General features: G+C 39.1%; 1 protein-coding gene across 1 annotated transcript in view; it reads right to left on the bottom strand.

The window, feature by feature from the left end:
- The window catches only part of PRKG1 (protein kinase cGMP-dependent 1), a 1,361,110-nt gene that overhangs the window by 1,300,046 nt on the left and 39,466 nt on the right, over positions 1-21,598 (bottom strand). The window lies entirely within an intron of this gene.

Below are 21,598 nucleotides of genomic sequence, written 5' to 3'. Positions count from 1 at the left end.
TGTATTTTATAGAGCTAGGAGAAGTAATAAATTTCATTTGGAAGGAAAAAAAGGTCAAGAATATCAAAGGAATCAATGAAAAAAATGTTAAGGAAGGTGGCCTAGCAGTACCAGATCTCAAACTCTATTACAAAGCAGTAATAATTAAAAACAATCTGGTACTGGCTGAAAAATAGGGTGGTGGATCAGTGGAATAGATTAGGTACACAAAACACAGTAGTAAATGACCATAGTAATCTAGTGTTTGATAAAACCAAAGATCCTTTTGAAACAGGAACTCACTGTTTGACAAAAACTGCTGGGAAAACTACAAAGCAGTTCAGTAGAAACTAAGTATAAATCAAAATCTTACACTGTCTACCAAGATAAGCTCAAAATTCATACATTATTTAGACATGAAGGGTAACATTATAAGCAAATCAGAGAAGCATGGAAAATTTTATCTGTCCGATCTATAGATAGGGATGAATTTATGACCAAACAAAAGATAAGAGAACATTAGAGGATGTAAAATAGATAATTTGGATTCCATTAAATGTAAAAAGTTTTGCACAAACAAAGCCAATGCTGCCAAGATTAGAAGGAAAGCAGGAAACTGAGGGCGGGGGAATTTTTATAGCAAATTATTCTGATAAAGGCCTCATTTCTCAAATATATAGAAAACTGAGTCAAACTAATAAGACTATAAGTCATTCCCCAATTGAAAATGGTCAAAGGATATGAACATTTTCAGATGAAGATATCAAAGCTATGAATAGTCATGTGAAAAAAAATGCTCTAAATCACTAATAATTAGAGAAATGCAAATTAAAACCACTCTGAGGTACCACCTCACACCAATCCGAGTGGCTAACATGACCGAAAAGGAAAAAGACAAATGTTGGAGGGCATGTGGAAAAAGCGGGACACTAAACCACTGTTGGTGGAGTTGTGAACTGATCCAATCCTTCTGGAGAGCAATTTGAAACTATGCTCACAGGGCTATAAAACTGTGCATACCCTTTAACCAAGCAACACCTGTACTAGGTCTGTATCCCAAAGAGATCAAAGAAAAAGGAAAAGGGCTTATATGTATGAAAATATTCATAGCAGCTCTTTTTGTGGTGGCAAAGAATTGGAAATTGAGGGGATGTCCATCATTTAGGGAATGGCTGAACAAGTTGTGGTACATGACAGTGATGGAATGCTATTGTGCTGTAAGAAATGACTAGCAAGATGTTTTCAGAAAAATGTGGGAAGACTTACATGAACTGATGCAAAGTGAAGTGAGCAGAACCAGGAGAACATCATACACAACTGTGAATGACTTATCTACTCTAAACAATATAATGATGTAAGACAACTCTGAAGGACTTAGGATGAAAAATACTATCCACTTCCAGAGAAAGAACTGATGGAACCTGAATGCAGATTAAAGCATTTTGGTTTTACTTTCTTTATTATTCTTGGTACTTTTGTCTGTGTTTTTTTGTTTTGTTTTGTTTTGCAACATGGCTAATATGGAAATATGTTTTGCATGACTGCAAATGTGTTATCGATATCAAATTGCTTGCCTCCTCAAGAAGGGAGGAGGGAAGAGAGTGAGAGAATTTGGAACTCAAAATTTTAAAAACACAAATGTTAAAAAATTTTATATGTAATTGAAAAAAAATTTAAGATGTGTAGATATATGTGTATATACTACATATACATATATACATAATATGTGTGTTACATATACATAACTATAAATGTATATATGTGTGTATGCATGTATGTATATGACCTTCAACAACCTGGTCACCTTACTCTTGACATTGTCCAGTTTATCAATGTCCTCCCGAAATCATGGCACCCAAAATGAACACAGTACTCTAGCTGTGGCCTGACCAGGGGAGAATTGAAATTGCCCTTTCTTTCAATCACACATACTGGATTTTATTTTTCATCTCTTTGTCAAAGTAAACATAACACATATATTAAAAGGGTTTTCAAAGGCAATTCCCCCAAAGAGTAAACCCTTTAATATTTCAATAGTCTTGTGATTTCATCAACATGGTAACCCCATCAAAGGAACATGCTTTTTATCCTTTGCAACTCATCTCCATAGTTAGTCTCTCATAACTCTTCCCCAGGGGATCTGTCCAAGATGCAGGCGGCCTTCCTGTAGGTGTCTTGGCATTAGGAGTACTAGTTAATCTCACCACCTGTTATCTCTCGCTCCTGCTACATGACCAGCTTAGCACCTTTCATTGGTAATCCATCTCCTTTTTCAGTATGATTCATCAGTGGTAACATGATGCAGGCCATATATACTCATCTTTGTTTCAAACCATGATACATTGAAATATTGATATAAAACACTGATATTCCGATATCATCTAAAAAGATGCTTAAGGGCATATCTGAAGGGAGATGAGGGCAGTGGCAAGTTACTCTTCCCCCATCATACCCCTTTGTTTTTTTATGGCCCCTACCCAGAGTTACTACCGGGAAATAACAGAATAGAGCTCATGTCTAGGTTTCCACAAATGTGGGTTTCAAAAGGGACCCTCAGTCTCACACAAGCATTCAAGGTAACAAATCAAATCATGTGCAGGACATCTGTTATACCTCATGACAGAAAATGCAAAAAGAATATAAAGTGTTCATAGTAGACCCCAAACAGTCAATGTGTTCCTTGTCTCTAGAATAATCCTGCCTTCTTCCCAGAGCTAATACTGCCTTCTGTACTCAAAGACCCTCTTTGGGATTTACAATCTCCTTGGCACCTGTCAGACATGGAGGCTTCTCTGGTCATCAGCTGGGTAATCCACTAAAACTTTCTATGCCAGAGCTAACAACACTGAGCTGATAAGGCAGTATGAATGGAAAAGATAGGTGCACTCATGCCCTCTTGGGACTAGAGGCATAGGAAGTGGTAGTTTGGGGAAATGGGTAATAAAAGCATCTGCTGCTTGCTCTAAGTCCTTGTTTATTTTGCCATCCTTTTTTAAGTGTATTTAAGTCCTTTTACTTTACTATGATATCAGGAATTGAATTCAGGCCAGGTTGAGAAGAGTATGAGGTTCAGTGGAAAATCAAGACACATAAGAATTTGAATATTCCACATAATGCTGAAATCATAAATCTGGTGTGTGTTTGTATGTGTATACACACACACATATGTACACACACACACACACACATATATATGTATATATATATATATATAATATATATATATATATAAATGCATATATATAATATGTCTATGTATTGGTTAATGAGCTCCCTGTGTATCCACATTGGTCTTTTAAAATACTTTTCCATTTCCTTTTAATTGGAGGGAATCTACTAGTCTAAATTCCTTTGATGGCGAAGTAACTTATGTCATAATCTATAGATGCCATAGTCAGAATGTGAACCTAGGTTTCCTGATTTCCAGTCCATTAATTTCCCCCTGTAATGTAAAGCCCTCTAAGTTCTCAGACCACTTTCTCACTAGTTCTCACAACCACAGTCACATGGTCAAGAAAGGCGGGGTCAGCTTCCACCTCTTTTCAGAATTGGAGTGGACAGTTCCTAGGTTTTTTTTACTCACTTAAGAAAAAGAATTCTGTAGGCTGTCCCTTAGGAGAGGACATCAAGGTCAGGTTGGACCATTGGTTGGGAATGTTGTAGAGGTCAAAATTAGTGATGTATGCCTTGGCCTAACTGCACTCTAGGGTCCCTTCTCATTGTACAATTCTTTGATTCCAGAAGCTAGAAACAATCCCTTTGAGTTGCTAAAATGAAAGGCTTGCCTCAAATTATGTCTTCAGGTCTGATGTGTAATCTTCCTGATGCCTTTTCCACATCTTCCTGGTGTCTCTTTCCATTTCTAATCTCTTCACTGCCATTCACGTGGTGGTCACTTCCCATAACTTTCTTACTAACTTTTATTTGCCCACTTTTGTCTTGGACATTTTATGGTTTCAACTTTATACCTCGAATGTTCAGAACATTGATAGAAAATCATTCACTCTGTACAAGAAAAAATGTAAACTCATACCATTTGGTAGTATTTGCATTTAATTGGGCAGAGATGGGAGGGAGAGGCAAGTAGTATTACATAGGATTGACTATCTCATTGCTAGTTCGTAGAATTCAAGAGACATGGCTCGTTTATGTTTATCTTATTCATGCCTTTCCCTCCCCAATCACTTTGACCATCATCCCAAATGGTAAGAACGACCGTCCTTTTTTTTTTCCTGTTCTGCATAATTTCTCCTGGACAGCCCTTGAGTCCAAAAATATAAAATCTGACACTGCTTCTCCTTCTGTTTGCCAGGAAGTGATGGGACCAGTGGACAAGATCTTAGGTTTGTAATTTTTTTGAGGCAATTGAGGTTCAGCGACTTGTGCAGGGACACATAGCTAGTGTCTGAGGCCTGATTTGAACTCAGGTCCTCCTGACTCCAAGGCCTGAGCTCTATCTACTGTGCCACGTAGCTGCCCCTCTTAGACTTCTTAATTAGCAGTCCAGAGCTCTACATACTGCACTGCCTATCTTCTTTATACAAAAATCAAGCCAGGACATACACAGTTGAAAAACACTGGGAATATTTGATGATTTGGAGCCTGGCTTGTTTTTTTTCTACATTCTCTTGGTATCTCCAAAAGATGTTGATGCTGTATTTTATAGTGATCTCCCTAACTCATTATCATCTTCATTGTCATCATGTTAGATGTTAAATTAAGACAGGGAAACGTTTCTTCCTTAACATTATAATCCCTAAAGGTGGTCCCTGGGGGAATATTTTGTTCTGTCTTTGTTCACAACCAGCCACAGATACTTACCGCTATGTGACCCTAAGCAAGTCACTTAACCTGTCAGCCTCAGTTTCCTCATCTGCAAAATGGGAATAATAAAAGTACCTACCACATAGAATTGTTCATGAGGATCCAATGAGATATTACGTGAAAGACTTTGCAAATTTTAAAGCACTATATAAATGCTAGTGTTTTATGATTATGATTATTTCTGCCTGAGTTTGAGATGACACAGGCAGAATTTGGACAAGTTAAAACTCAAGAAGTGGGAAGGCATGCTTTCTTTAAAACCCACAGGCAACAACAAGAACCAAACATTTGTAGAGCCCCACCTGGACCCTGCCTACGTGCTTGTGTGCAACAACAAGTTTGACTCATGATATGTAAGCTGAATTTGTAAAAAAAAAAAATGAAAAGTCTTATCAAGCCCCAAAACAACAAGTCTATTTTTGAAAGTGTTTAGCAAATTGAATGAGAGTTGGAATACAACGGGGAAGATTGCATTGCTTCTTGGAGTCAGAGGCCCTGAATCCCAGCTGGGCAATCCCAGCTCTAATACTCACTTCCTGTTCTGAGTCACTTCAACTCCCCAGCCCTCAGTGGCCTCATAAATGAGGGGTTGGATTCTGGGAGCTAAAAAGTTACTCCCCAGTGCTTCATCCGTATCATCCCCTCCTTAGTGGGGACTCTGGCTCTGCCCCCCAACTTGTCCCACATAGCTGAGAAAACAAGCAAGAAATCTCCCCCCGCCAAGAAATTTATTTTTTCAACAGGCTCGGCAATTGGGAATGTCTAAGTTTGCAAATTCTCTAAGACTAAAAATGGATCAGTCCATGAAGGAATCTGTAGATCAAACCAATCCCTCACAAGATCTGTGTGGCGTGCACATCTGCAAATGTGTATGTATGTGGGGTCAGCTAAGTGGCACAGTGGATAGAGTGCCAGGCCTGGAGTCAGGAAGACTCATCTTCCTCAGTTCAAATCTGGCCTCAGACACTTACTAGTTAAGTGATCCATGCCAAGTCATTCAACCCTGTTTGCCTCAGTTTCCTCATCTGTAAAATAATCTGGAGAAGGAAATAGCAAACCAGTATCTTTGCCAAAAACCTCAAATGGGGTCACAAAGAAACGACTCAACAATTGTACGTGAGGAAGGTGGTCTTCTGAGTGTCTGGAGAAACATAAATGTCCTGCAGAGCCTCCAAAGCTGATGGCGACATTGGCCACTGCTATCACTCCGGTAATTGTGGAGTCTTGGAGCAGGAATCAGCCCCAGTAACTTTGCTTGTGGATCTTGGGTGACTGATGTGTTATGATGATTTAGCCACTTTGTGTGGCATTATTTCCAGGAGGCGGGAGCAGAGCAGACAGGCAAATTGCCTTGAAATCAGGCTTCTTTTGATCCTTAAAAGGTTTTCCCCGTAAAGCACTGTAATTGAGGAAATTAAAAGAAAAAAATGGTCTTCTTTCCTTGTCCAATCCCACTCACCCCCAGCACAGCTGGAGGGGTATTCAGAGATGATCTCATTCACGCCCACCTTTTCCTAATGAGGAAACTGAGGTCCAGGGAAATTATTTGAGACTTAAAAAATCTGAGTAAATGGTGATAACATGCAGACCATAGTGTTTCCACACTTTTGGTGGAGTCATTACCCCAACCTATTTTCAAAGTGTTTAAGGATTCTCCTGGCTGACATTTGAGGAGAAGAAAGAGAAAAGCCCCATAAACCTGTCAGTATGGATAGGACCAACAGCTTGCTCAAGCACGCATTCCCGAAATTTTCCAGGGATGGAGATCGATCAAGCTCAGCAGTCTGTAACTTCCAGAATCTATCTTACTTTTCCCTTTGCAGACCCAGACATCTGTCCATTGTATGTATTGTGTCTATCCCATGTATTTTGTATGTTCCGTGTGTCTTGTATATACCATGTATTTCCCCCAGGAGAAGGTAAATTGAGAAAGGGCATTTCCTTTATGTCTTGCTATATCCCCAGCCCTGAGGAAGGGAATGAATTGACAGCAAGTGCTTATTGATGGCTAACTTGTTCTCCTTTCTTCTCCTTTCTCCTTTGGCCTTTGGCAGCCTTTCCTATGCGTCTCCTCTCCAATTCAGTAATCCATTAATGTGCGGTATTCGTTATTTTATCACCTTTCCGATTGTGAGCTCCAAGAGGTCGGGGATTCCATCACACCTAATCTTGGCATGTCAGCCAGCACCTGGGATACAGCTTCCACCCTTAAGCAGGTGCTAAGCAGCAACAATAATTAAGGCAAACCAGCCCTACACTCTATGGTGCTTCAATGCTTGCAAGAGCTTCATCTTAAAGAATCTCATTTGAGCCTCACAAAACCCTGTAAATGAGGCACAAACTAGAACAGGGGGTTTTCATCCAGGGTCCTTGAACTTGTTTACACATGGGCATACACACACATTTATGTATGTATGTATGTATGTATGTATGTATGTATGTATATGTCTGTGTGGGTGTGTATATGCATCTATAAATAGAGCAAATACACAGTAAGTGCCTGCTTTATATATATAATATTTATATACATATACATACATATAATATATATTTATATGCATATATATAAAATAGGTACTTGTGTACTTTTACATTATTATGTATATAACATATACACACACATATTTTACACATACACTTATGTATATACATACATACACATATATATGTAAAGAGAGAATGATAAATATGTTTTATTTTTTCTGTATCTCCAATGTCAAGAAAAATGCCTGTCACATGGTAGGTACTTAATAGGATTTCCAAATCTTTTAAGGGTTAATGCCCTCCCAATCTCTGGTGAAACCTATGAACCCCTTCTCAGAATCATATTTTTAAATTGCTATAATAAAATATAGATGACACTAAGGAAACTGATTACATTGGAATACAGTCATCACAACATTTTTTTTAAACAAGCTTATTGACTCCAGATCATATATACATATGTATATATTACATATTGCTGCTTTTTGTTCATTTCAGTCACGTCCAATTCTTCATGACCCCATTTGGGGCTTTCTTGGGAAAGCCACTGGAGTGGTTTGCCATTTTCTTCTGCAGTTCATTTTACCAATGAAGAAACTGAGCAAACAGGGTTCAATGATTTGCCCAGGGTCACCCAGCTAGTAAGTGTCTGAAGCTGGATTTAAACTTAGGAAGATGAGTTTTCCTGACTTTAGGCCCAGCACTCTATCCACTGCACCCACCTAGCTGAATATATTATATATTCATGTGTTAAAATACAGCATATATACATATGTATTAAATATATAACACACATACACAATATATGCTATATATTTTGGATATATATTTCAATATTATTTGCTTCCTTTATAATTCTATGTATTTTATTGTATGCATTTAAATTTTTCTAGGGCTATAGGCTTCACAAAAAGTGGCAAAGGGAGCCATGAAACTCAAAAAAAGTGTTGGAACCTCAGAGCTAGAGATGATATTATGCTTATTTTATAGCTAAGGACACTGAACCTCTGAAAGATGAAATGACTTGCCTATGGTTGCACATTTTTTAGTTAATAACTGAGGCAAGATTTGAACTTTGATCCTCTGACTCCAAAGGAAAGGGATTAATTTCATCTTGACATTTTGTACATTCCAATGGAGTATTTGGGGGAGCCATTTCTTATTCTTAGATCTTCCTATGTGATTGGTCCATCTTTTGAGGGGTCATATATTTCTCTGATAACATCCTCCATACTTGTTCTCTTATGTAACGGTTCGTTGGTTTTATGAAGCGATCCAAAACAGCCCAATACAGATGGCTCCATTGCCCTTTGGATAATCATAGAACTAAGTTTTGGAGAGATCCTTCATTTTATAGATGAAGAAAAGTGGTCCTGGGAGGTGAAGTCACAAATGATTTTCAATTTCAGTTCTTCGGAATCTATAGTTTTCCATGTCTTGCAGACATTACTGTTAGGTCCTGGTTTTAGAACTATGTTCAAGTTTGTTAAAGGCAATGTCCACTTGACCAAAGGCCATGCAGTTTGCTTTCCTGATTCCATTAGATTTGGATCCCAGCTGACTGTCCCTCTGCAGGGTCTATCCAAGATCTGTGTCCAGGATGGACATATTTTATAAATTAACCATGCTACAATCTATCACGATCTGAACAACAAGGGCTCTATATCACATTAGGTGTTTTTGGGGGGAGGTGAGTAATTATAGGTCACAATTAGAAGGCTCTGCAAGGTTCCAGGACCAGAGACAATCAACACAACATCATCTGCAAACAGGTGTTATCTGGCAGACTTGAGCATAAGGACTCAGTCTCTTCCATGACAGAGATGAACACTTTTGGCCACCATACATCTCTTGGTTTTATGCCTCAGCTGATTTCAATAATCAAAGGGTCATCAAACAAGTCATACAAAAATCATTTACTAAGGACCTACTATGTGCCACTCATTGCACTAAGCAGTGAGAATACAAAGAAAAGATAGTTGCTGTTCTCACGGAGTTCACAATAAAATGCAACATATAAACAACTCTGCAAGATGAAGCTCTATACAAGATCAATAGGAGATAGTCAACAGAGCCCTGTCTTTCCAGAACTCTGACATAATTTTGTAGACAAAACTTGGAGGGAGAACCTTTAAGACTTCATTTGCTCTAACAAATCAAATGCATTCATACTGTTTGTGCCTCATTGCAAATGGTCTCAGATTCAAACCCAACCCACATAAAAAGGGACAAGGCTCAAAGGAAAATAACAAGAGCTACGTAGACAAGGAATAATCCAGGGGATTCAGCTTGCATCAGCAAAACACGATTTGGGGTGTGACTCAGTAGACGGGAGAGAGTGCCCTTCATTTCTGGGATGGCAGTTAGTTTAAGGTGGGATGTCAGATACAGGTATCTGAGTCATAGCATTGACCTAGGTGTCCTGTAATCATGGGGTCTATTCCCAAGTAAATAACTCCCCATCTTTCTCACTTTACCTTTGACAGAAGTTAATCCTGAGTTTGTTAGGGCTGCTCCCTGCTCCTGCCTCAGGATCACTGAATCTTAATTTCAAATATGGAAGAGATCTCAAAGCCCATTTAATCAAGTCCATAATGGAAGAAGTTTCCTTACAACACATTGAACAAATGGTGAAGGAAGACCTCTTTTCAGGGGAATCCACTGCCTTCCAAGGCATCTGATTCTGCCCATGGTGAACTCCAATGAACCTATTCCTTTTTCTCCCCAGACCCCATGATTCCTTCATTTGACTGTTTGTTTTTCATAGTTAAATGTTTCATATTCAGACATAAATTTGTCCTTATATCAATGTGAAAGCTGCCTCTTTGGAACTTCAATCCTTTCCCCCTAGTTCTACCCCATAAGGTCAAGAAGAATAAGTCTAATCCCTATTTTACAAGACATCCTTTAAGGTACTTGAAGCAGCCTATCTTGACCCACCCCACTATATTTTCTTTTCTCTAGGCTAAACATCTCTAGTTCCTTCAACTGACCCTCTTATAACATGGATTCAAGGCCCTTTTCTATACTGGTTGTCCTTCTGTGGACACTCTCCAGTTTATCAGTGGCCTTACTAAAAACATTGTTCCTGGAACTGAATGTATCAGTGTTGCCTATATTTCTACGCTGATTGCTTTCCTCTTCCATCACACCTAGAAAAAAACAATAGCATCACTACTGATGGCAGAGAAAAGTGGTGCTTTGCCTTTGTTATTAATATTTGACAAATAATGACCATGGTCATTATTAGCTTTGTATTCCCAGCACCTAGCACAGCGCCTGGCACACAACACATGCTTAATAAATGCTTGACATATGCAAGTGGTTGACAAGAATTCTGGCTTCCAATAGGATTGCTTCCAAGTCCTATTTCTATGTTTCTTTGAAATTGGTTCAAAGGAAGAAATGCAAGCCTTCCATGGGACCATGTATTTCTATAAGGCCCATGTTCCCCTGTTTAGAGGTTAGTGACAAGTTGGGAAAATCATAGAATCAAAATCTACCTTCTTGGCCTTCCGTTAAATTCCCACATTGATCATTCTTTAGGGATATGGACCATCAGTTCCATATCTAATATCTTTAAGGCTTAGAGACCATATGCTCTTTGAGGTAGGGAGTCCCAAGCATTATCTTCAATATTTGATACCTCTGGGAATGGACCTCAGTAACCACCTAGTCCAAATCACGCTTACAAAGTAAGCCTTACTCTAACATACCAGATAAGTGATTGTCTTCCTAAGTACTGGCAAGATATCCACCTCCTCTCAAGGCCACCCCATTCATGGTTTGGAGAGCTCTGATTGGTAGGAAGCTTTTCCCAAAACCAAGCCTCAATTTGTTTCTGTAACTTCCATCTACTGCTACTAGTTCTGACATCTTGGGCCAAGCAGAAACATATCTGACCTCTCTTCTGCATGACAGCCCTTCAGATATTTGAAGACGGCTATCATATCTCCCTCCCCCAGTCTTTCCCAAGGTAAGAAAGTGGAAGTTCCTTCCATGTATCATTCACACATGGAGACAGCCTGAAAGATAGGTCTCCTCTGTAAGCAGATCCAGTATACGTTTTACTAACAATGGATGCTAAAGCACTGTAGGCCCCTGTTGAAATGCAAATGTTGCCTGGAAGAGAAAACACATTAAACCAATATCAGGCATAATTATAGGATGTAAATAATGGGCTAATTAGCAGAGCAGTCACCCCCCAAGAGCATGGCACAGGTAATAACAAAGGATCAGTCGTTGGGTGTTAGGGCTAGACGTGACCTTGGAGCTCAAATCGTCCCGACTCTCATTTTCTGAGAGAAGCAGACTCATAAGTTTAGAGACTGAGGAACTGGAACAGTTACCTAGGCCAAGCCCCTCATGCTACGGAGGAAGAAACCAAGGCCCAGAAAGCTGAAGGGATTTGCCCACTGTCAGACAGCTGGCAAGGGGCAAAGCAAGATGTCCTGACCACACTTCGGGCTTGCAAATCCTTGGTTATCCAGAATTACATTACTGACGTGCCCCCGTCTCAGCAAACCTGCCTTTTCCTAGCTCTCTGACATCGAGCTTGGGAGCTGCCCTGGCTTTTCAGTTCACTTTGTCCATAAATCACCCATCTTGCCTGGGTTAATGATTCCAACTACTTTTCAAAACAGTCTGATAAGGTCTGCACCAAAAGGAGTCCCAGCCTCTGCTTGGATGCTTTGTATGCTTTCTGAACTGGACAGAAAGGGAAGAACGCATAACGTCTATACTATGCTTTCTGCTCCCCTATTTTCCTCCAGATTTTATGTCAAATAAAATTGTGGTGCCTGATGGGTAAACCCATTGGAAAAAGATGCTGCTTGTCTGCCGTCACTTTCAGGGTGTTTGGATAACAAGAGGATCTGACTGGATGAGCCAAACTAGCATCACCCACTAACAGGATGAAATAAAATGAGACAGTTCTCAAATGCTGCATGTGGTGAAAACAAGTCCAACGGGCTTGACAGAGTTAAGACTCAAAGCTTAACTGGACCTGGATATACATTTATAAGATCACAAATTTAGGGGTGGAAGGAAACTCAGACATCATCTTCTCATACTACAGTCTACCCCTGAGGAAACTTGAAATGATTAAATGATTAGTGATTAAGCCCAAGATCAGGTTGGGAGTAAGTAGTGAGGTGAGATTTTTAACCCAGGACCTCTAACTCCAACTTGAGACTTCTGTCCTCTTTCCTCACCACTACTCCAAAGAACAAAGGAGGCTGTGCACTAAGATGATAGCCAGCACTTCCACAGCAAATTCTATAAAGGATTCAGGTGATTCTCTAAACAACCCATAAGAGTTAAGTACAGTGGTCAGGAGGTCACTCAATAAGCACTTATTAAGTGCCTACTATGTGCCACGCATGGTACTGAACACTAGGGATGTGAAGAAAGGTCTTTCTATCCCCATTTTACAGGTATCTCTGAGAGACAAAACACCTAAAGTTGAAATTATGCCAAAGCGTCTTTGGGTGAATGAGAAGCTAAGGGACTTGCTATATTTACACATCTAATAATCATGAGAGGCCAAAATTGAATCAAGGGCTTTCTGTTTTTGTTTACAGCACTATCCACTCAGCCATCCTATTTCTTAAGCACTAGAACAAGCCTTGGTCTGAGTGCCAGGAGGCCCAGCTTCTAGCCTGGCTCCTGGCATATGCTGTGTGACCTTGTCTCTGGGCCTTGGTTTCTTTTTCTGAAATATATGAATATGTCTGGAATATGTGAACTCTCCGGCAACTGCCAGCTCTCAGATTCTATTATTCTAAGAGGTTTTCTACAAACCCATAATGATTTACCCTAAAAAGGGGCAGGGGGTGGGAGCTGGTCTTTATTCGAGACAAGGAAAGTCTAGCTTCTCTTTTATCAACACAACACCTAACCTAGAACTCAAGAGCACAAGCAAGCTTTCTTTATTTGAAATAGAGATAAAACGGAGGCAATTCCCATGTGCCACTAGGGGAGAATGGCTCAATCAGCTGCAAGCTCTTACCATAGGCCAAATACCGGGCCACGGGCTGAGGTTATAAACACAAAAATGAAACATCCTTGCTCTCAAAGACCTTATATTTTAGTAGGAGACAAATATGAGGATTGTAAGGAAATGTGGGAAGATGTAAGGAGTTATTTAGGGGGAAGAAGGCAGAACCACAAGAAGAGTGTGTATCTTGATCATAAGGACACAAGTCACCATTGGAACATCATTTTTTCATGGATCAAAAAGAGACCAGAAGAATAGATTGAGAGGATAATTTGTTAGTATATGGTTCTTATATAATAATGTCACCACTGTCCATGTTCTTGCCCTCCTGAATTGCTTTGGGTTTTTTTTTGTTTGTTTGTATTGATTTCTCTCTCTATTGTTTCTCCCCTTTCCTCTGGACCCACACTTAACTTCCCATCGACATTCTCCAAACCTAACACCAAGCCTTCCCTCAGTGGGTCCCTCTTTCCCCTTCCCTTTCGAAGCTCCACTTTTATGTGTTGTCTTCCCCAGTTAAAGAGTAAGTTCCTGAGGGCAAGGGGCTGTTTTTCTCTTTGCTTGCTTTGAATCTCCAGTTTTTTAGCCAAGTGCCTGGCACATAGTAAGCTCTTCAGACATGCTTACTGATGACTGCTTCCTGACGCAAAGTCCACAAACCCATCCACCCTGCCAAGCTGCTTGGAAGGACTTCAGAATTCAGCTGGTCTTACATTCATATGGAGCTGGATATGGAAGAGATCTGAGAGGCGAAGTGCTCCAGCCCCTTCATTCTGAAAATCTGAGGCCAAGAGAAGTTCGATGATTTACTTAAGGTCACAAAGCTTATTAAAGCCAGACCAGGGGCCTGAATCCATGTCTTCTGATACCTAATCCTGTGCTTCTTCCAGACATTTGCCCTGCTTCTCATGAAACTATCTTTATGGTTTAATTAACCCCCTATTTTTTCTGATGAAAAAATGCCACATATAACACTAAACAAAATGTGTACTAAAAAGTAAGCTGAGAACACTTCAGACCAGCAGGGAGAACATGGTCTAAAGATTTCTGGCCAAAGATTTATGAAATGATCTAAGAAGATGGAAGGAATTTGGAACCCAAAAATACTTAGGCTATTTTACAGGCACCAGCTTGAATGTATAGGCATACTTAGCATGTGTATTCAGCTTTTCACATTTGAGTTGTTCTCATGTATCAAAAGAAGGCATGGTGGTAACAGCTCTCATTTCTACAACACTCTGTGGCTCACAAGGCACTTTTCTCACAATGACTCTAGGAGGTAAATAAATATTTACAGAGGAGGAAACTGAAGTACAAAGATTTTGAATGAGTTATCCAAGGTTACAAATCAAAGAACTGTCAGCCCTAGAATCTGAACAGAGGTCTTTTGACTTCAGGTCTAAAAATATGCCCCACATTCAAGGAGAAATTGTCTCAAATATCAGAATGTGATTTGCTTGTATTCACCAATGAAAGAAAATGCTTTGAAGTCATAAAATATCTCCCCTAGGCATGGCACTGAAAAAACCATCTGGCTTTTTTTTCAGTGCATTTCACTTTACAGACATCTAAAAATGTCTATTTTTAGAGTCAAAATTTAGTTTGATAAGGGTGATTTGAAGAGTATACTATAGGCATCTTCAATTCAATATGTCCAAAACATAATATAGTGTATCTTTCCCCAAAAAACTCACACTTCTTATAAATGTCCCTATTTCTGTCGATAGCACCATCATCCTTCTGATTATTGTGGTTTGCAGCCTCAGTGTCAGGTTCCACTCCTCCTTTGCCCCATCTCACATACCCAATAATTTGCCAAGTCCAACCATTTCTCTTTCCATAACACCTCTCCTCTCTTTCTCTTTCTCTCCACTCACAGAGCCACCGCCATCTCTGCCCATATCATCTCTCACATGAGTTACATTAGCCTCTCAATTGTTTTCCTGGCTTCAAGTCTCTCCCTACTGCCATCCTCCACTTAACTGCTAGAATGGTTTTCCTAAAACACAGGTCTGACTATGTCGCTCCCCTTCTCAGTTAATTCCAGTAGCTCCTTATCACTTAGCAATGACAAACTTCCATTTGGACATTTAAAGCCCTTCACAGTCTAGTTCTCACCTACCTTTCCAGCCTTATTACACATTGCCTTCACACACTTTATGGTCCAGTCAAATTGGCCTTGCTGATGTTCACACAGAACGTTCCATTTCCCATCTCTGGACCTTTGTACTTACTATCCCCTATGCCTGGAATGCCTTCACTCTTTACCTCTTAGAATCCCTTGTTGCCTTCAGAACTCAACTCAAGCGGCATCTTTGACATGAAACATTTGTTGATCCTACAGATGCTAACGCCTCTCACTTCCACATAAATGTGTATGCATAGATACATAAAACACACATGCTACAGATACCATATGATATAGAATATATTCGCTTAGTGTATATATATATATATATGTATATATATACAATTATTATTACATATGTGTTGTCTTTCCCAGTAGTATGTGAGTCATCTGAGGGAAAAGATGGTTTCACTTTTGTCTTTGTATCCCAAGCTCCTAATACAATGTCTGGCAGTTAACAGGTGCTAATTAAACGTCTAGCAATTAATTGTCAGGATTTTTTTCTAATACCAAGCCTAAATTCACCCTTTTTTCCCACTAATAATATTTTATCTTTTCCAATTACATGTAAAGATAGTTTTCAACATTCATTTTTGTAAGATTTTAAGTTCCAAATTTTTTCACCTCTCTCCCATCCCTCTTCCCCAAGATGGCATGCAATCTGATATAGGCTATATATGTACAATCACGTTACACATATTTCCACATTAGTCATGTTGTGAAAGAAGTATCAGAACAAAAGGGAAAAACCATGAGAGAGAGAAAAAAAAGAGAAAGTAGACTCCATAGTTCTTTCTCTGGATGTGGATAGCACATTCTATCTTGAGTCTTTTGGAATTGTCTTAGATCATTGTATTGCTGAGAAAGCTAAGTCCATCAGAGTTGGTCATTGCACAGTGTTGCTGTTACTGTCTACAATGTTCTCTTGGTTCTGCTCACTTCACTCACCTTCAGTTCATTTAAGTCTTTCCAGGTTTTTCTGAAATCTGCCTGCTCATCATTTCTTATAGCACAATAATATTCCATTACATTCATACACCACAACTTATTCAGCCACTCTTCAATTGATGGCCATGCTCTCAATTTCCAATTCTTGGCCACCACAAAAAAGAGCTGCTATAAATATTTTTGTTAATGTGGGTCCTTTTCCCTTTTTATGCTGTCTTTGGGATACAGACATGGTAGTGGTATTGTCAGATCAAAGGGTACGCACAGTTTTATAGCCCTTTGGGTATAGTTCCAAATTGTTCTCTAGAATGGTTGGATCAGTTCACAACTCCACCAACAGTGCATTAATGTTCCAATCTTCTTACATCTTCTCCAACATTTATCATCTAAATTCTGCTTTATGAAACAGAAATCCATTGTTCCTAATTTGGCCCTCTGGTACCAAACAGTAGAAATTTAATCCCTCTACCACATGACTGCCCTTCAAATGCTTAAATATAACCATCACATCTGACCCTGTCTGCCCCTTCTGAAAGATATCTACAATTATACTATCGAAATCATCACCCCCACAACCACCACCACCACCATCATCACTACTATACAAACTTTTTGTTCTCATTAATTGAAAAAATAAAATATTTGTAAAAATTATTTGCAAGCCCTGCATTAAGAGTCTTGAATTTACTTTGGGGTCCATGTGTTTGTTTGGTTTTTTTCTTTTTTGCAGTCCCCTTTTCCTTCCTACACTGTCATTACTATTCATCTCTTTACTTATCTACAAAAAGGGCAGCTTGAACCTTTGGGCAGTAATCCTGAGCTAAATGTCTTTGTCTCTTTCAGTCTGTCTCGATATGGCACACGTGATTTGACTAGGTGGCTGGAACTGAACACAGTCCTCCAGATACTATGATCAGAGCAGAGTGCTAAGGATCTATCACTTCTTCATTCTTGGAAGCTAACTTGGAACTCACCTATTTCGATGTTCCTTCTAATGATACAAATTCCAACTGGTCCTTGCTTGTCCATTCTGTAGGACTCTTGTCTATGTCCTCCCATCAGTTCAGCACAGGGAATCTACCCAAGAGGTCTTCTTGGAAGCTATGTTCCTCTTAATGAAACTCAAGGTCACATTAGTTTTCACTGACATTAAACTGGAATTCTACTAAAACCCCAAACCTATTACAGACAAATTACTTTCCAGTCATGATTCCCACACCTTGTACCTGAGGGGTTTCTTTTTTGTGTACAAGTATAAGACTTTCCACTTGTCCTTATTGCATTGCATCTTATTATGTATCTTTGGGATAATTCTGTCTTCCAAAGTCCCAGCTTTGCACCATTTGCAAATAGGAAAAGCATGTCACTTATGCCTTCATCCATATCACTGATAAAAATGTAAGGCAACAATGAAATAGTCCCTGCCCTTGAGGAGTTTAAACTTTACTGGACTTCAGGGACAGGAATATCAGCTGACTAGAGATTTGTATTTTCGATAGGAATTTGAATTCACACACTTCCCTTAGGTCCCTGATCCTAATAAACAAAATCATAGAATCAATTTAAGACTTTTAAGGAACTTCAGCAGCCGTCTGGTCCAATCCATACACAGCTGAAAGGACCAATAATCCACAGAGAATATTGTGGGGTAGGGGTGGGGAGGCAAGGAGGAATCCTTTCTTTAAAAAGCCAGGTAACTGAGATCACATGGTGACAGGACTATTCTGAGCTCTGTTTTCTTCTGCTCAAGTCTAGCTCCCAGGAGGGAGGCTGGATCTCCTCTCTCTTCTATCTCTTTCCACAAGCTAGGTGAGCTAAGCAGAATGTCCATTTTCTGGGAAGCTCAGGATTCCTGCCCAAAGTTCAAGCTGCCCTTTTTGTAGATAAGTAAAGAGATGAATAGTAATGACAGTGTACGAAGGAAAAGGGGACTGCAAAGAAACACATGGACCCCAAAGTAAATTCAAGAATCTTAATGCATGGCTTGCAAATAATTTTTACCAATATTTTATTTTTTCAATTAATAAAAATCTATTTTCCCTCCTTCCTGCCTCCCCCAACCTTAGTTTAAAAAAGAAAGACAAAACCTTTGCAGCAGACATGTATAATTAAGCCACACAAGTTCCCATATTGGCCACATCCAAAAAAAAAGTATGTCTCAATGTGCACTGAGTCCATGGAGAGCATGTTTCATTATAAGTCCTATGGAATCATGGCTGGCCATTGTGTCGATCAGAGTTCTCAAATCATTCAAAGTTGTTTATCTTGACAGCATTGCTATAAATTGTTCTCCTTGTTCTTCTCACTTCACTCTGCAACAGTTCATGCAGGTCTTCTAGGTTTCTCTGAAACCATCCCCTTCACCATTTCTTATAGCACAATAGTATTCCATCATATTCATATATTATGACTTGTTCATCCATTCCCCAATTGATGGTCAAATCCCTCAGTTTCAAATTTTTTGCCACCGTAAAAAGAGCTGCTAGAAATATTTTTGCACACATGGTTCCTTTTCCTCTTTTTTTTTTTATTTTTGAGGATATAGAACTAGTGGTAGTATTAATGGATCAAAGGCTAAGTGTGATTTAATCCCTTTAGGGACATAGTTCTAAATTTCTTCCCAGAATGACTGGACCAATTCATAGCTCTACCAACAGTATATTAATGTTCCTGTCTTCCTCTAGTCCCTCCAGCATTTAATATTTTCCATTTTTAATCACCTTTGCCAACCTGATGGCTATGAGATAAAACCTCAAATTTGTTTTAATTTACATTTCACTTATTAGTGATTTAGATAAATTTTTAATATGGTTATTGATAGCTTGGATTTTTTTTCCTCTGAAAACCACCTGTTCACATCTTTTGGGTGTTTATCAATCAAGTGATCACATCCTTTCGGCATTTATCAATTGAGAAATGCCTTTTATTAATTTTATTTTTAAAAGCAGGCTTTTATTGATATTTTGTTTTTGTCTCATTTACATTTATTTCCTTCTATATCTCTCGCTCTCTCCCCTCCTAGAAATACATGCCTTATGATAAAGATTTTTAAAAGGAGAATGACAAAAAAAAAAACATAATTAACATTTTGAAAAAATCTGACTTTATCTGCACTGTCCTACATCCCTGGACCCCCACCTCTTCAGAGAAGAAGGGGAAAGTACCTCCTAATAGTTTTCCTTTAGGTCCAATCTTGTTCTTTATAATTGTACAACAGATTCATTTGTTTTCTAGCTGTTGTTCTTCTCACTTCTGTTGTTGTTATCATTATGTAAATTGTTTTCCAGATACTTTTTGGTATTTTTATTTCTCTTAGCTTAAGTGAGAGAAGTAGATATTGCTTGACTACCCTGTTCCAACTTGCTTTGACAATGGGCTGGTTCTCAGAGCTCAGGGAGTCCTGGCAAATCACTCAATTGACCAGCAAGCATTTATTAAGAGCTTACTACGTGCCAGAAACTGTACTAGATGGGGGGAGTTATAAAGCCAAAAGAGACAGTTCTTGACCTAAAGGAACTTAAGTAGTATTGGAGGGATACAGTACGTTTGTAGATGAGTAAAAAACAGAAATATGGTCAATAAGAATTTATTAAGCATCTACTATACATCAGGCACTGTGTTTAAACACTGAGGGTGAAAAGAAAAGCAAAAACAGTCCCTTCCCTCAAGTGGCTTACATTCTAATGGAGAAGAAAACATACAAACAACTGTGGATGTACAGAATATACAGGGTAAATTGAAGGAGTGGACAGACATGAACAACAAGAGTGTTTACCTATTTAGACAGTGTAGCTTTCTGAATAAAGGGTCAAGAATCTAGTGGAGAAGAAAGAATACTTCTTTTGGAGAAGGAAACCTGGGCTTTATTTCTGACTTTTTACTACCCATGTGATCTTGGGCAAAGTCCTCCCCTCTCAGATGTTTAACTTTCTCCTCTAACAAGAAGGTTGGATTTTATCTAAGGCCCCACCCTGAGGCCTACATGTAAGTTTGACCTGTTCCTCTTCAGAATGTCCAGCAGAATTCTAGAGATTGTCATTGTCTTTTAGCAGAAAAAAAACATCGGATACAATATGATCTCATTCTCCTTTAGGCCACTTCAGTATTTATTCTGGCAACTAATGTTTAGAAATGGCTAAAAACCACTAAATTGGGAAATGTTTTCTGATTCAGACCCATCAGTCTTGTCACTAATCTTCATCCCTTTTCAATATGTTCTGGACAAAAGTAAATACAGGATGTAAAGGAAAATAGCTGAAGACTCCTTCCCATTTTTGCATTAGTCATTGCTGAATATCTCTCTATACTTCTCTCTGCCATAGAACAAAGAAACACTGTTAGGCAAAACCAGTGGAGGCCATGCCTAACACTGTGTAGGTACCAGTCCATACTCACAGTCTACCACTTCTCTTCCATAAGGAAAGAATCTTTATTTTTGCAAACTCTCTTGGCAACACAAGCAAGATCCTCATTTGCCTAGAGACAACCAAGCCAATTGAATTGGAATGCCACAGCCATAGTGGGAGTCCCACCAGAAAATCACTGGACACAGCCCAACAAAGTTGAGCTGTTTTCAGGTCTCCTGAGTTTATTTATGCAACTCAAGAACTAAACTTCTTAATTGTCTTCACTGCCAACTCATTTGACAGCTATTTATTCTTCCAAAAATCACATTGAAAAGAAATGATCCCCTGTTGTAATAATTATACACAGTCAGTTTGTGGCTGATAGATAATGCTGGGCAAATAGGCAGGCATTTATCACAGATAAACACCCAGGGGAGGCTGGGCGGAGACAATTATTTTCACCATGAAAGATCACTATCTCCAGAGGTGGCTCTTTTCCACTGACCTTATTTCTTGTTATTCAAAATCAGAAAGAAAAGGCTGTTGAATATTTGCAATGCTGCTCACTATGAAGAGGCTAGAGGAAAATGCAACTGAGTTTAAAGATTAGACATGGTAATTCATTAAAATTCAGTGCTTCCAAACAACTCTTTGAGAGAACTCGAGTTATTTTTCACTGATATTAAGAGCAAAAATCAAACCATTCCATTCCAAATGAATAGAAAAGTGATCACAGACCCAAGTTATATCAGGTCAGGACCTGAGATCATGGTGGAGTTTAGGTAGGGCCTTTCTGTCTGTGTGTGCCTTGGACATGGTGGGATGTAAACATGTGGGGTGGGGGTGGGGAAGGAGTATGCTTCACAGGCAAGAAGACCTCGGCCCAATCCT

The sequence above is a fragment of the Phascolarctos cinereus genome, unplaced genomic scaffold (assembly GCF_003287225.1).
Source record: "Phascolarctos cinereus isolate Bilbo 61053 unplaced genomic scaffold, phaCin_HiC Scaffold_3;HRSCAF=262, whole genome shotgun sequence".
Lineage (NCBI taxonomy): Eukaryota > Metazoa > Chordata > Mammalia > Diprotodontia > Phascolarctidae > Phascolarctos > Phascolarctos cinereus.
Note: the sequence above shows the minus strand (reverse complement) of the source record. Positions and strands in the feature narration are given on the sequence as shown.